This window comes from Taudactylus pleione, unplaced genomic scaffold, assembly GCF_031769625.1.
Source record: "Taudactylus pleione unplaced genomic scaffold, aTauple2 ptg000127l, whole genome shotgun sequence".
Taxonomy (NCBI): domain Eukaryota; kingdom Metazoa; phylum Chordata; class Amphibia; order Anura; family Myobatrachidae; genus Taudactylus; species Taudactylus pleione.
In genome coordinates, this window is record NW_028284529.1 from 14,560,377 (window position 1) to 14,577,417 (window position 17,041).

Sequence of the window (17,041 nt, forward strand, 5' to 3'; positions counted from 1 at the left end):
ACTGCAGCCACCCTCACTACACCCCTGCTCACATTAATATAGGTGTAATGTAAATTGCAAAGAGGGAGCTTCCCATAGGTGTTCCCACGCCAGTGAAAGCTGCTTGGGGCAGTAATTACAGTAATAAGCTGTGCACCCTGTGGAATTTTACTCTAGCACATGTATTCTGTCAATTTAAGTTAAATGATCAGTGCTATACAGAAATAAAGCAGTACCCTAAGATCATCAAAGCATTCTATTCCCCCAATTGGACATCTACTCCCAGCGTGATACTGCCACTGTTTGCTGTTTTTCTCTTCACTTCAGTATTTCCCTACAGACTGGCCATACTCCACTGGCACAGTTCAGTACAGAGGGGGGCGCTATGATATGCACTTTCTCTGGGCCCCATGGTTCCACGCTACTCCTCAGAGAGGGGTATAATGGCCGATGGATTGTATAATAAGTCCCCCTTACACTGGCAGTGCCTACACAGGGAAAAAAACACATTCTGCCACTCTGAGTAAAATTGTGTAAATAGGTCCATGCTGATGCACATGCAAGATTAGTGATTGAGTCTTGACTAGTTAAAGGGACAGAGGACTGATTACACACTGCCAGCATGTGTGTACAAAGCAGAATAAAATGAAGCAGAGCCCCATGTAAAACACATTCATATATTCCTTCTGGAGTGTGTGTGTGTGTGTGTCTGTGTGTGGTGTGTGTGTGGCATATTTTTATCATTAATGAATAATGCATAGTAAAGTATTACTATTAACTTATAACAACTACTGTTCCTGAAAATCCTGCACAATGGCTATTATATGCTAAATTGCTGTGAGTGTCAATTGCCCGCTGAACAGCAGTAGGAGTGCTCTATAATAGCAGGTTACTTATGGTAAGAGGAACCCCCAGAGCATTCAGTAAAACCACCTTTCACTCCGCAGACAGGGTGGCAGAGTTAGCGCATCCTGTCACATCTATCACTAGCCATTATATGTAATTTTATGTTGTACTTAGAGGAGATATATTGTTGGATAGCATGATCCCTAATCCTCTGTCCTTCTTCCATAGGTGAAGATTTCCTCCAACCCAATCTCTACCTCTTCCTTTATAGGCGTCCATGGGTGTAGCAATAAAGGGTCCAGAGGGTGCCATTGCTATGGGACCCAGAGGCTTAGGTAGCCCTGGATACAGGCCATATTGTTGTCAACCATGCCCTCTAAACAATTGACACGTTGCCCAGCTTGATAAGAGGAACTTATCAGAGCTTATATAGGTGGTGATCGCTATCTCTCCCTCTCAGTAATGCTCCACACTGATATGATCCATCTCTCATGCTCTTGTTTTACCCACACAGGCACAGGTAAACTAATCTTTGAGCTCCACACTGTTATACAATAGGCTTCTCCTTGATTACTGCCTTTGTAGAGTTAGCTGGGGCTGTAGTGAGATATGTGGCATAATATAAACTGGGAAAAGTACAATGTGGCATAATATGAACTGGGGACACTGTGACATAATATGTACTAGGGGCACTGTTTGGCATAATTTGTACTGGCAGCACTACGATGTGGCATATTGTAAAATGGTGGCACTACAATGTTGCATAAAATAATATTGGGGCACTGTAGGTGTAATGTGAACTTGGGCATTCCTATGGGGCATAAATTGAACTAGAGCACTACTATAGGTAATAATATTACTAGGCACTAAGATGGGATATACAATTTAATAATATATAATAAGTTATCTAGGGCACTATGAGGCATAATATTAACTAGGCACTACTATGGGACATAAAATAAATGTGGGTATTACTATGGGTCATAAAATTAACAACTGGTGTGGAATGAGCATTTGGGAGGGAGCACCTTCAAAATATTGCTATGGGGCCTTCAAAGTTTTGGATATACCCCTCAACACATGGCGATGTCATGATGTACACAGAGCAATGACATCTAAGTTTTTGACCCATACTGTACATGAGTGCACCTCCATACTGGTAAAGGCATTTTAGTAGACCAAGGGATTCATTTACTAAGCGATAGTTTATTGTGTGGTTTGACAACTACTATAAATTAGATGAGGATTTAAGATTGAAACCACAATATTTACTATCCTGCAGTTTGGAGGCTGAAAACTCAAACAGGATCCTAAGTACTGAGATTTGCAATACCCTATACCGCATGCTGCACCATCCAAACTGCATTATAAAACCAGATATGAAAAGCATAAATGTATCTCAGCCAATAATTTAGCCAGCGGTGGTATTGCTATGCGGATGTCTATCAGAGAATCAAATGACAATCAACCATATGGTCTTAAACACTGGAAAAGGGACAAAAATGATTGATCAAATTGATTCAATTAGTTTGGTTTAAACAATTTGTCTGAACAACTATTTGTGCCTGTTTTCCAGTGTTTGGGCAAAATATACTAAGCGTCGGTTTGACTGCGGTTTCTATTCTATTCTATTCTAAACCCCGGTGGTTTGGTGGCGGTTTCTATTCTATTCTAAACCCCGGGGGTTTGGTGGCGGTTTTGCAGCAGTTTCTAAATGACAGCCCTGTTCTATTCTATTCTAAAATGTGTTTTGATGGCAGTTTTGCAGCTGTTTTGGCCTTAGTAAATCTGCAGAAAGCCAAACCGCTGCCAAACCACAGTCAAAACACATTTTAGAATAGAATAGAACAGGGCTGTCATTTAGAAACTGCTGCAAAACCGCCACCAAACCCCCGAGGTTTAGAACAGAATAGAACCCGCCACCAAACCTCTGGAGTTTAGAATAGAATAGAAACCGCAGTCAAATCGCCGCTTAGTAAATTTTGCTCTTTGTGAGCAAATAGTCATGTACTGCATGAAGTGAGACAGGTGAGGCAGAGCCTTTCCTGTCATACTTCAGAGTTTTGACTATAAATATTATAAGAAAGATTAAAAATAATATTATATAGATCTTTTTTGTATTATTTTAATTATTTTTTATAGTCAAAACTCTGGAGTAAAAAGTGTATGGTAGGTGAGGCACTGCCTCGCCTGTTTAACTGGTCTGCACATCCCTAATCAAAACACACAAAATTTCCAGCACTATATACTGCTAGCCAGTGCATCCCCAGCCATTTACCTCACTGCACATCACTGTGAATTGATGACCTGATATAACATAGCTGAGATTCTAATGATTAAAGCTCAGCTGGAGAGGTCAGTACACAATCAGCCAATAAGCAGTGGCAAGCTGGTGCTGCTAGTTGTCACCATCACAACACAATGCTCTGGTCCTGGACTTCCCTGGTAACTTATGATTGGTAACGGCTTCAGAGGTGGGGCTGCTGTACAGTCCAAAATTCAAATAAGGGAGTCACATCAACTGGCAGTGAGTCCCAGCCAGTGATGTTTGGCAGCATGTGAAATGACAGTTGGTGTGGCTCCCCTATTTGACTTTTGAACTGCGCTGCAGCCCCACCTCTTACCAGGGAAGTCCAGGACCAGAGCATTGTGTACCTCCTGGAGAGGGTCATGTTGGGAGGTATGTCATTGTGTATGGTTGCACCAGCACTAAAGCCACCGCAAGAGATACATCTCCAGGCAGGTGTATCTACATTCAGGTCTGCATCAGTCATTATTATGAGAACACGCACCCTTTCCTTCCCTTCTTCATGCCACTGCTCCAGGGCCTAAGAAATCATAAGTACAAGAGGTGCCAAAATTTGAATACAGGTGTATATGCACATTTTATAGTATGTAGATGCAGTATGAAAATGTGTATCTGACTCAAAACAATAGTACATCCAACACTACATGAGGCTCATTCTGTATATATTTCCACAGATGCATAGTATGGGCCTGAATGTATCACAGACACACACAACGCACAGATAATACACATCACTGCTGTGTGGAATGATTACATTTCTGCTCATCCCAGTTATGTGTTTTTATTTACTGACATGTAGTCATCACATTGTATTTCCTATTAACCTTCAATGCCCTGCCTGAGATACATGGCAGTGCCCCCCCCCCTGCCATGGAACCTAGTGATGTCATAGTGGCAGCTGATGATGTCACTATTGGAGGTGTGATGGGTATAACAAGGCAGCTGGATGCTCCCTGTGTCATATCTGATATTGCTGGACTAGTGACAGTACAGATATTTTTCTTCTCATTTCTGAGTGGATAAAATGATATTACGATGAAGAAGGCGGGAAATAACCATCCTAAGCACCATCAAATGACTGTAAGTATCTCTTACAGAGCCATGGACTCACTGTATTACTGATGGGTAATGGTAATAGGTCACTGCTATATGATTTCATATAAGTTCAGAGTTAGATACATTAGTTTTAAAAACTCCCTTTTTCTTTGTATTTACTATTAATATATGTTTTGCTTAGTAGCTTTCCAGACTTTCTAATATTTATGTCAAGGTTCTGATTTCAAATTATTTCAAATAAAAGCAAAAATATTGTGAAATGCTTTTATACAATGGGAAGTGCACCTATATCACTTTTTGCTTTGCTTAATATCAGTTGTTTTTTGCCACTATAGGGAGATTATCTTGGCATTAAACATTCTGTATTGTTCTTATGTCTGTTTCATTATTTCACAGGTCGCTCTACGCATCCGTCCGTTTAATAGGACAGAAGCTAAGAGCAGCACCCGATGCATTATACACCAGCTCGGGCCGCAGGTAAGAAAATGCTAATAACATTATTTTAGTTTAAACAACTGAATTAGTTTAACATTAAACACAATTATAAAATTGTTTTCTTACCAATACATTTATTTATTTGATTTCTCACATGGTTTATAGCTCTGTGTTTATAAATATGATAAAAAGAAAATGTTTTGCTTTGTGTATCAAAGGTGGAATGCTATCCACGGTCCCCATATACCCATAAGCAAATCAGAGTAATGACCTGCTGCACAGATAGAGCACAAGAAATGGGAAATCATGGACCATTGCTGGACTATGCAAATGCTGGGCCTGCTGCAAAACACCATCACAGGGCTCCTAAGCTGCTCCTCCCTCTTACTAACCAGCTGAATATGTTTGTCAGACAGGGGTGTGACCCCACAGACCAGTAGAAAGTGGTGATCTCTCTGCTTGTGGCTTCCTATTGGTCTACAAGATCACACCCCCCTAGGCTGCACATGCAGCACCAGCTATTGCTATATCCTCTGAAGATAGTGTGAGGAAAATATGTGTCTATGTTTATACTGCAGAGAGGCAGGACAACATCTTCCATCTTGCCCTATCTGCCCAATCCAGGGTTCTCGGTTAAGTAGGGATGTCATGTACATATGTTATTGATAGTAACAATTCCCTCCAATAAGGAGGTTATGCTGAGAACCACTTTAGACACAAACCAATAAGTTATTATTATAATATGTCTCACTTACTGTTGGAAAGACCGCCAAGCTTATGAGTTAGACCATTCTATGTCTTAAGGGCCAAAGAACCAATGACTAGAAGAGTTTATATAGATATCAGCAGAATGTTCCTGGAAACTGTGCTGAAATGCTGACAAATATGACTCTATACTCCCAGATCACGTTCCCATGTGTGACTTTGCTTTTATCCATTAATATAAACTGGACTTAAGATCTTCTGCTCCAGCCGCAGAGGTGCTTGTAGAGCCTGGTGACATATAGTGAACATGTCTTCTCTTTCCTTACAGACAGTACTACTGCAGGACCCTGGCGAGGATCCTGATGATGTCCTGCGCTGCTGCAGGACCAGGGAGAGGACGTTCACCTTTAATGAGGTGTTTGATCAAGCAGCTACCCAGGTGATTGTAATCCTGAGATATTTACAATGAATAATAAAAGTTAATAGTATATATAATACAGTACTCAGGGACATTCTATGAGAGGAGGGTTCCTGTGTGGGGATGCAGTCGGGATGCCGATGGTCTAAATGCCGACCGTCAGCATCCCGACTGTCTAATGACCGGGTGTGGATAGCCGCAGGGGGTTAGGTTAGGGGCTCCCAGGCGGGGACTTAGGGTTAGCCCCCCCTGGATTGTTAGGGTTAGGCACCCCCCCCATAGATTTAGGGTTAGGCTGCGGGGAAGGGGGGGTTAGGCACCCCCAGGGGGAGGTTAGGGTTAGGCACCCCTCCCGGGAGACTTAGGGTTAGGCTGCGGGGAAGGGGGGGTTAGAGTTAGGCACTTGGGGGGCAGGTTAGGGTTGGGCACCCCTAAGGGAGGGGTGGCTGGCGGTAAATCATACTGATTCCCCTGTGTGCAGTCTCTGAATGGGTCCCCCCCAAACCATTGTATGCAAGGTGTAGTCTCTGATACTGTGCACGCATACTGTATATCTCTGGGAAAATGGCACCACAAGGTAGATTTATTTTGAGGTAGCTGCATGGTAAGTACATACAATGGGTGTATGGAGTGCGGTGTGGACCCCTCTGGATTTAGGTGCCCATGTGCACCATATACCCTACACCCATTATACATATGGCAGCGCTGCTCATGCGCATCTGGTAAAGGAAGTAAAATAGCGCATGAGAACAATTTATCATCATATGTGACTGTAGCATCAGCCATTAATGCTTGTACAGCTGCCAATTCTTATTCAGTATAGAGCATATTTTTACATTGTTTTCATGATTGCTTATGTAGCATCAATAAATGTGTCTCATTTCAGGAGCATGTCTATCAGTCCACAATGAAGAACCTAGTGGATGATATCATTTCGGGATACAGTGCTGCTATATTTGCGTATGGCCCAACAGGTAATATTAATGTTATTAATACATAAGTCTAATTATTTATATTGTATGTGTAAAAGTAGTAAGCTGGTGAAATGAGTGGTGGTAAAACGTGGACCATCTGTATTGTTAGTAATTGTGAGCTAGTAGTTTCCCTACGGGCTGTGCAATTATCTAGGTGGTTCCAGAAAGTGAGGCATTAGGTACATGGCACAATCTGGGTATGAGCACTGAATCCTCAGTCTATTGATGATAGATACAGTATAATAGAGTAACATTTAATTGATAACATCCAATCAGGGCACAAGTCATAGTTCATAAGGATAACTGTTCTATTTGGGGCATGATAATAGCATGAGAATGGTGACAAGTGTGGTAGTTAGAAGGTAAATCTCATTTACCAAAATATTGTTATAGATTTGGTCTATAGTCTAACAATATATTACACTATAGCTATACAGGTGTACAGGTAAAAGTATTGAATCACATAACTATGTTACAATGTTGTTTTGTGTTTAATAAAAAGCCCCAAAAGTGCAAATTTTAGATTTTGATATAGTATCTTAAATGATGTTTACATTTTAATGGTTATATTGTCAGCTTGTGATAGGCTGTGGTTACCACTGCTTCTAACTCTCACTGACCAGGGAATAGGTGCACCCATCACCAAATGTGGAGCCAGTATTTGATGGGCAAAACAAACATACAATAGTGCACAGTCTATCCATTCACTAACAAGTGGTGACATCCCTGAGAGAGTGACCTGATGAGCAGCATCCTGATGAATATTGGCTTAGTCACATGATGTCTGTTACTGTTCATTACTGACATGACACATTGTATAATTACATATCTGCCATTCTTTCTTGTAACGTCAGTGAGTGTATGCTAAATACCTTTATATTTATCACAGGCACCGGGAAGACCTTTACTATGATGGGCAATGGTCATGAGCCCGGAGTGATATTTCTCACTCTGAAAGATCTATATAAGACCATCGAGGTGTAGAGAGGGCAGAATAAGTTCTCAGTGTCAGTGTCCTATGCTGAGGTAAGTATGTGAGGAATATGTGCTTGGTTTATAATCTACTGTATGTGTCTTATTTAGAAATGGAACTCTGGGGGTTTGCATAAGATATGCATTTACATACTGCACATGCACAGGCAGCGGCGAGCATACATAGGCCAAGTAAATTGCAACACAATTAGACATGATGCATAGGCAGATTGGGTTGTGTGTCTATTGCCGGTGCTGGAGGGCCAGATGCAACTACACAGAGTGATGATAACTGTTAGCAATTTAAGGGGGAAATTAAGACCCTCTACTCTGCTTTTTTGAAAATGCATGAGGACTGGTGCAGAACTGAAAGTTAATATGGGCCGCTGCCATGTACCCTTTCTTCTTGATATACAGCATCTGGAGAACTACAAGTAGCACATGCTCTTTCCAGAGAGTAAATGTAGATTACACACTTGTGCTTGTATTGCAGAGGGTGATTATTCCTTGTATTGCAGAGAGTGATTATACCTTAAATACATTTGCAGGTCTACAATGAAACCATTCGGGATCTGCTAAGACCGTCCTCTGGATGTTTGAACCTTAGAGAGTATCCCTATGGCAACACCAAGATAGAAGGGCTTGCAGAGTTCTTCCCCAGCAGTCCTGAAGAGGTGACTATCATTAGACTGTGCTACCCTTATGCAGCGTCCATGCATCACCACTAGTCATCCCTGCCTATAGTATTATTATTATTATTATTATTATTATTAATAATAATTTTATCATATTTTAGTTATAAGGCACCACAAGGCTTCTGCAGCACTGAACTAGGGGGAAATGGCAATGTTGTCTGTAAAGAACCCATTAATGTGTGAATTAATAAGCAGAGCCCATGACTATGTGATCGCTGGTGTAGTGACCCTGCTGTAGCTATAACACATGGGCAAGTGTAATTTTATGAGTTGTTTTGTGCAACCACAAGAGTGTTGGTGCATCTATATTACTTTCTTTTTCAGGCCATCACATTACTGACTAAAGGGAATAAGCGCCGCTCCAAGGCAGCCACAGCTGCCAATAAGAACTCATCCCGCTCCCATGCTGTTGTACAAGTCACCGTACAGCAGACGAGCAATGATGGAGTGTGCACAGGCCGGCTGTACATGGTAGACCTGGCGGGATCAGAGCGAGCATGCCAGGTACTACTTGTATCTTACCTTATCATTTATTTGTATTTCCCCTGCAATGCCAAAGTGGTACATATCATGAGTTTGCTATCCTTCTGCAGTGTTCATGCTTCACCACTAGTCATCACTTTCTACCCTACAGAGAGAATATTTGTCAGTCACATCAGTCTCTGGTCCATTGCAGCTTACACTCTAATTTATCTAACAAACACAATAACAGAACCCAGGCAATCACAAAGAGGAACATACAATGTGTTTTTGCACCATTTTGTAGTGAAGGAGTTATAACAGAGCCTTGCATGTGTATAGCTTTTTTTTCTCATGTTTGTAGTACTGCGTAATCGTGGCCTTTCTCCCCTTAGAGAAGTGATTCCCAATCTGTTACCAGCCACCTCCCCCTTGGTTACTTACATTTATTTCAGTGACCCCCACCCTGAGACCTTACTCATAACAAATTATATACATTTTTGATTAATGTCACTTTGTAATTAATAACATAAACCAGTATCAAATTAATGATACTAATAATAAAATTAATTTTTTTTCGTAGCTTCAGTTAAATTACATGCAGTAAGAAAAGCATTTCAGCCAATATCACTAACTAAAACAAAGGTGAATGAATATCCACTGTCTTGGGACACAATTTAAGTAAATTGTCTAATCAGTTTTATCATACAATAGTTTGTGTTTGTACCACATCCACACTGTGACTGGAGTCAGATGTGTCTTCATTATCTTTCCTGTTTCTATGTCAGACTAAGAACACTGGCCAAACCCTGAAAGAAAGTGGATATATAAACCGCTCCCTTCTGGCCCTAAGGAACTGCATTATGGCGCTACGCAAGAGACCGGGCAGCCATATCAATTATCGCGACAGCAAATTGACCTGGCTGCTAAAGGTATGTTTTTTCTATGAGATTTCCTACACACATATGACCATACACCTGTACCTGATGTCAGGGACAGGGATAAGAGAGAAGGGCCCTGTGTGCAGTCTCCATGCAGGCCTCCCCCTTCTCTTACAGGCACATGCACTAATTATACTCTGGCACTGCACTTTCTCTACTGGGCATGTGCAGAACTCTGGAAATATGGCACCCATGTATTTTTACCTGTGACTACATTGGTGATTACAGCAGCACTGGCAGAGTGTTAAGTATAGGTTATGGGTGCAGGGTGTGCGGTGTGAGACCACTGGACATGTACACCATATACTCTGCACCCATCTTCCCAGCTTTTTGTGCATGCGCAGTAGGAAGTCACCAGCGAAAATGGCTGCCACGCCATTTTCCTCCCTTGGGCGAGCTCAGGGAGGACAGAAACCTCCCATGGAGCAGAAGGGCTTAGACTCTGTGCACACTCTAGTGCCCGGAGTCTACTGCTGCTGTCAGTTTGCTGACGGCAGCCGGGGAGAGAGGAGGGGGCCCTGGATGAGGAGTGAACATAGTCCTCCTCCTCTTTAATACGCCCCTGGATACACCGATAGCTGATGTATAAGCGGCATTAGTCACTTAGATATCTTTTTGAGATACAAGCTTTTAGGAATATGAGAATTTATTATGCCCTGGAACTAATGGGGTGTGTGCACTAGTGTATGGGGGTGTGGCCACAGCCCATTTGTAAATGCTGAAGCCCTGTGTAAAGGGGGTGTGGCCACAGCATCCATGCCAGAACCCCCAGTCATCAGGAATGTTGCTCCTAACACATTATTCTGCTGTTTTATCTCAGACAATGGCTGCAATCAACCATGATATTAGTAATTAGTACAATCATTTGTTTCTCACAAACATAGAAAAAAACAATAGTAATAGATCTTTAAACTGCTCATTACAATGTGTAAGGATTCCTCAGTGATCTCTCCTATAACCAGTGCTTTATCTATCACAGGGCGCACTGAGTGGCAGGAGCAGAATGGTGATGATCACACACATCAGCCCTGCGGATGCTGCCTATGAAGACTCTCGCAGCACACTCACCTATGGGAGCAAGGCCAAGCACATCAAAACACTGGTGAGCAGCCCCCAAGCGGTAACTACATGTTTATCTATGTTACTGGGTATAACTGTGGTGGAACAAGGGATTTATTATTAAATAAAACAATCATTATGAACATTCAAAATCAGTCTTATTAGAAGATTGGTTGGAATATGATCATTTACTTTCTATTACAACTTCAGCTGCAAATTAAAATATGTTAAAAATATATACTACAGGCTCAATCAGTCATAAAAGCTACATCTGTGGTATTACATGTCTGTGCGAGGACACGTAGGTTACCCATCCATAATCTCCTGTCTCCCTGTTTTCTCTGAGTGTGCCAGTGCTCAGTAACTAACTCTCTGCTGTTTATCCTTCCTCCTGCAGGTGGAGAGGAACCGTGTTTGTGCCCCCCACAAAATCCCTGAGGCTACAGGAGAAGACAAAGTGCAGCTGAAAGACCCTCGTCCTCCAGGTATTCTTGTTTCTTGTAATGAAAAGATTGAGGGGTCTGTTTATCATGTGGACTAACAATCTGCATCACCACTTATCGCACCAATACAAATTGTAGTTACAGCACAAGCTACCATGCTGGGTTGTTGGGAGGTATGTACATATGCTGGTCTTTACAGTTGCAGATTAGGCAAAGAAAGCAAAACCCAGGAACTATAAGAAAAAATAGGCAGTGGCGTCACAAGGGGGGTGCGGGCCGCACCTGGCTGTCACCTGCCGAAGGGTGACACCAAGGTGCAGACTCCCCCTCAGTGACAAGAGCCGGGTGCTGCACTGTAGTATTAAGTGCAGCACTCAGCTCCTGACACTGAGGGAGCAGGCACTACACACAGGACAGGGCAGTCCGCACCTCCTGCACCCCCCCAATAAAAAGCAGCACTGAACAACAGGGTTCAGGCCACGAGGCCAAGCCCCCTCCTGCAAGGCCACGCTCCACTGCTCACAAGACCATGCCCCCTTTTCAACAGTACACACAGCATCCCTCCCTGCACCAGGTAACAACTGAAGCAAAACTTATACCAGCCATAGTAGTAACTGTACTGTTTCTATATTCTTTTCCACAGAGCCAACCCATAAGGACATAGCCCCCAGTTCCAGTAACACTGGTTCTATGAGACGCTCTGAGTAAGTACTTTGTCCAGATATCACATGAACAATATGTAACAATATGATTTATGGATAGAAATGTAAAATGATGAAAATTTGTGTAATTTATAGATATGAATAGATTGTGATGAAGTATTTTTTTTATCTATTACTATATAAATATTAATCATAATTCAGCATAATATCTAGCTATGGGTACATTATTATATTATACTAATCTTAGGTATTGGTACATTCTCATGGAGTCCTTTAGATGCAAATGTGTCTGTTTTCTCTTTTTAGGGCTTTGCTGCCTAAATTGTCATCTGTGGTCCCTATGCCAAGGGAAGACCTGGCAATACCTGAGGCTGTGGTCCCCATGCCAAGAGAACACCTGGCAGTACCTGAGGCTGTGGTCTCCATGCCAAGGAAACACCTGGCAGTACCTGAGCCCGTGGTCCCCATGCCAAGAGAACACCTGGCAGTACCTGAGGCCATGGTTCCTCTGCCAAGAAAACACCTGGCAATAACTGAGGCTGTGATCTCCATGCCAAGGAAACACATGGCAGTACCTGAGGCCATGGTTTCTCTGCCAAGAGAATACCTGGCAGTACCTGAGGCCATGGTTCCTATGCCAAGAAAACTCCTGGCAATACCTGAGCCCATGGTCCCCATGCCAAGAGAACACCTGGCAGTACCTGAGGCCATGGTTCCTCTGCCAAGAAAACACCTGGCAATACCTGAGGCTGTGGTCTCCATGCCAAGGAAACACCTGGCAGTACCTGAGCCCGTGGTTCCCATGCCAAGAGAATACCTGGCAATACCTGAGGTAAGTGCTATCAGTGTCATTGTGGTTACTTACCTTTTCTTATGTCCTAATATTTATATATCTCTTTGTCATACAATGTAATGCTTATTACACTGACATCTAAATCTTATAACACTTCACAAGTGTCACAATTTCTACACTATATGAGAAAGGAAAATAGGTTTCTTGTAATACAAATGATCTTGCAAAAACATAGTCCATTATAATTGTAAATAAAATAAAAATTATTGGTAGTGGACAAGTCCATGGCCGCAATTTATTTCAAAGCGATGATGAATAGCACCAGGGAGAGAGCTTCCAGAGCATATAATTTCAGCCTGATGTTTGGCCTGACTAAAGTAATTCTTCTCGCACCCTCCTGGGGGTGCGAGGAGAAAACCTTGCGGCCGGCACTTTAGTCGGAGAAAGCCGGTTCTCGCAACTAAACACCCATGTTAAGTTACGAGAACTGGCATCTCCGTCTTAACAGCACGCTGAATTGAAATGCAGCCAATAAGATTTAGCTGAATATATAGAAGTAAAAAATGTGAACAAAGGCATGAAATACCTCTAAATAAAACTAGTAAAACAAATATATTCCAATTATATATAATAGATCTAGTCATCCTTTGTAGTATTATAGAATTAAATACTGAAATTCTATTTGAAATTCAGCTGACAATTAAAATATGTTAATAATATATACTACAGGCTCAATCAGTGATAAAAGCTACAGCTGTGGTATTACATGTCTGTGTGAGGACACGTAGGTTACCCATCCATTATCTTCTATCTCCCTGATTTCTCTTAGTGAGCCAGTGCCCAGTAACTAACTCTCTGCTGTCCACCCTTCCTCCTGCAGGTAAAGGCGCACCATCTGAGTCTGGCCCACAAGATCCCTGAAGGTGCCAGAGCAATCAATGTTCAACTGAGACTCGTCCGCCAGGTATTCTTGTACCATGTTATTAAAAGTTTAAGGGGCCTGTTTATCATAATTGTGGACTAACAATCTGCATCACAGTTTATCACAGCAATACAAACTGTAGTTACCCCGCAAGTTATCATGCTAAGACAGTTGGGACATGTGTATGTATGTTGGTCTTTATAGTTGTGCAATACTTATCTACTGTATGTTACTGGGTATAACTGTGGTGGAACGAGGGATTTATGGGGACACGTAGGTTAACCATCCATAATCTCCTGTCATCCTGTTGTTTCTGAGTGTGCCAGTGCCCAGTAAATAACTCTCTACTGTGTACCCTTCCTCCTGCAGGTGGAGAGAAACCGTGTGTGTGCCCCCCACAAAATCCCTGAGGCTACTGGAGAAGGCAAAGTGCAGCTGAAAGACCCTCATCCTCCAGGTATTTTTGTATCTTATAATGAAAAGATTAAGAGGTCGGTTTATCATAGTTGTGGACTAACAATCTGCATCCCCACTTATCGCAGCAATACAGATTGTAGTTACATCACAGGTTACCATGCTGGGGTGGTTGGGAGGTATGTACATGTACTGGTCTTTACAGTTACACATTAGGCAAAGGAAGCAACTGACCCAGGAACAATAGGAACAAATAGGGGTTTACACTTCCAAACTTTATTCCATTGACTAACTGACGCAAAATATATACCAGACATAGTAGTGACTGTACTATTTCTGTATTCTTTTCCACAGAGCCAGCCCATAAGGACCATAAGGACAAAACAGCTGGTTCCAGTAACACTGGTCCTATGAGACGCTCTGCGTAAGTACTTTGTGCAGATATCACATGAACAATAAATATCAATGTGATTTATGGAAAGAAATGTAAAATGAGTAAAATTTGTGTCATTTATAGATAAGAATAGTTTATTATGAAGTATTTTTTAGCTATTACTATTTAAATGTTACTCATAATACACCATAATATCTAGCTATGAGTACATTATTATATTGTGCTAACCTTAGCTATTGTTACATTCTCCTTGGAGTCCTTTAGGTGCAAATGTATCTGTTTTCTCTATTTAGGGCTTCGCTGCATAAACTGCTCCCTGTGGTCCCCATGCCAAAAAAACACCTGGCAGCACCTGAGCCCTTGGTCCCCATGCCAAGAAAACACCTGGCAGTACCTGAGGCCGTGGTCTCCATGCCAAGGAAACACCTGGCAGTACCTGAGGCCGTGGTTCCTATGCCAAGAAAACACCTGGCAATACCTGAGCCCGTGGTCCCCATGCCAAAAAAACACCTGGCAATACCTGAGGTAAGTGCTATCAGTGTCATTGTGGTTACTTACCTTTTCTTATGTCCTAATATTTATATATCTCTTTGTCAAACAATGTAATGCTTATTACACTGACATTTAAATCTTATATTACTCCACAAGTGTCACAATTTATACACAATATGAGAAAGTAAAATAGGTTTCTTGTAATACAAATACATAGTCCATTATAATTGTAAATTAAATAAAAATAATTGGTAGTGGACAAGTCCATGGCCGCAATTTAATTCAAAGCGATGATGAATAGCCCCAGGAGGGAGCTCCCAGAGCTAATAAATTCTGCCTGATGTTTGGCCTGACTAAAGTAATTCTCGCACCCTCCTGGGGTTGTGAGGAGAAATCCGACAACAGACTCGCGGCCGGCACTTTAGTTGGAGAATGCCGGTACTCGCAACTAAACACCCATGTTAAGTTACGAAAACTGGTATTCTCTGACTTAACAACATGCTGAATCGAATCACAGACAATAAGATTTAGCTAAATAAATAAAAATAAGAAATGTTGAAAAAGGCATGAAATACCTCTAAATAAAACTAGTAAAACAAATATATTCCAATTATATATAATATATCTAGTCATCCTTTGTAGTATTATAGAATTAAATACTGAAATTCTGTTAGAAATTCAGCTGCAAATTAACATATGTTAATAATATTTACTACAGGCTCAATCAGTGATAAAAGCTACAGCTGTGGTATTACATGTCTGTGTGAGGACACGTAGGTTACCCATCCATAATCTCCTATCTCCCTGATTTCTCTGAGTGTGCCAGTGCCCAGTAACTAACTCTCTGCTGTCCACCCTTCCTCCTGCAGGTGAAGGCGCACCATCTGAGTCTGGCCCACAAGATCCCTGAAGGCGCCAGAGCAATCAATGTTCTATTGAGGCTCGTCCGCCAGGTAATCTTGTACGATGTAATTAAAAGTTTAAGGGCTCTATTTATCATAATTGTAGACTAACAATCTGCATCATGGTTTATCACAGCAATACAAATTTTAGTTACCCCGCAAGTTATCATGCTGGGACAGTTGGGACGTGTGTACGTATGCTAGTCTTTACAGTTGTGCAATACTTATCTACTGTATGTTACTGGGTATAACTGTGGTAGAACAAGGGATTTATGGGGAGACGTAGGATACCCATCCATAATCTCCTGTCACCCTGTTTTCTCTAAATGTGCCAGTGCCCAGTAACTAACTTTCTACTGTGTACCCTTCCTTGTGCAGGTCGAGAGGAACCATGTGTGTGCCCCCCACAAGATCCCTGAGGCTACAGGAGAAGGCAAAGTACAGATGAAAGACCCTCTTCATCCAGGTATTTTTGTATCTTATAATGAAAAGATTAAGAGGTCGGTTTATCATAGTTGTGGACTAACAATATGCATCACCACTTATCACAGCAATAAAAATTGTAGTTGCACCACAAGTTACCATGCTGGGTGGTTGGGAGGTATGTACATATGCTGGTGTTTACAGCTAAAGATTAGGCAAAGGAAGCAACTGACCCAGGAACAATAGGAACAAATAGGGGTTTATACTTCCAAACTATATTCCATTGACTAACTGAAGCAAAATATATACCAGACATAGTAGTGACTGTACTATTTCTGTATTCTTTTCCACAGAGCCAGCCCATAAGGACAAAGCCCCCAGTTCCAGTAACACTGGTCCTATGAGACGCTCTGTGTAAGTACTTTGTGCAGATATCACATGAACAATGAGTAACAATGTGATTTATGCATAGAAATGTAAAATTAGTAAAATTAGTGTCATTTATAGATAATAATAGTTTATTATGAAGTATTTTTTAGCTATTACTATTTAAATGTTAATCATAATACACCATAATATGTAGCTATGAGTATATTGTTATATTGTGCTAACCTTAGCTATTGTTACATTTTCCTTGGAGTCCTTTAGGTGCAAATGTATCTGTATTCTCTATTTAGGGCTTTGCTGCACAAACTGCTCCCTGTGGTCCCCATGCCAAGAAAACACCTTGCAGTACCTGATCCCTTGGT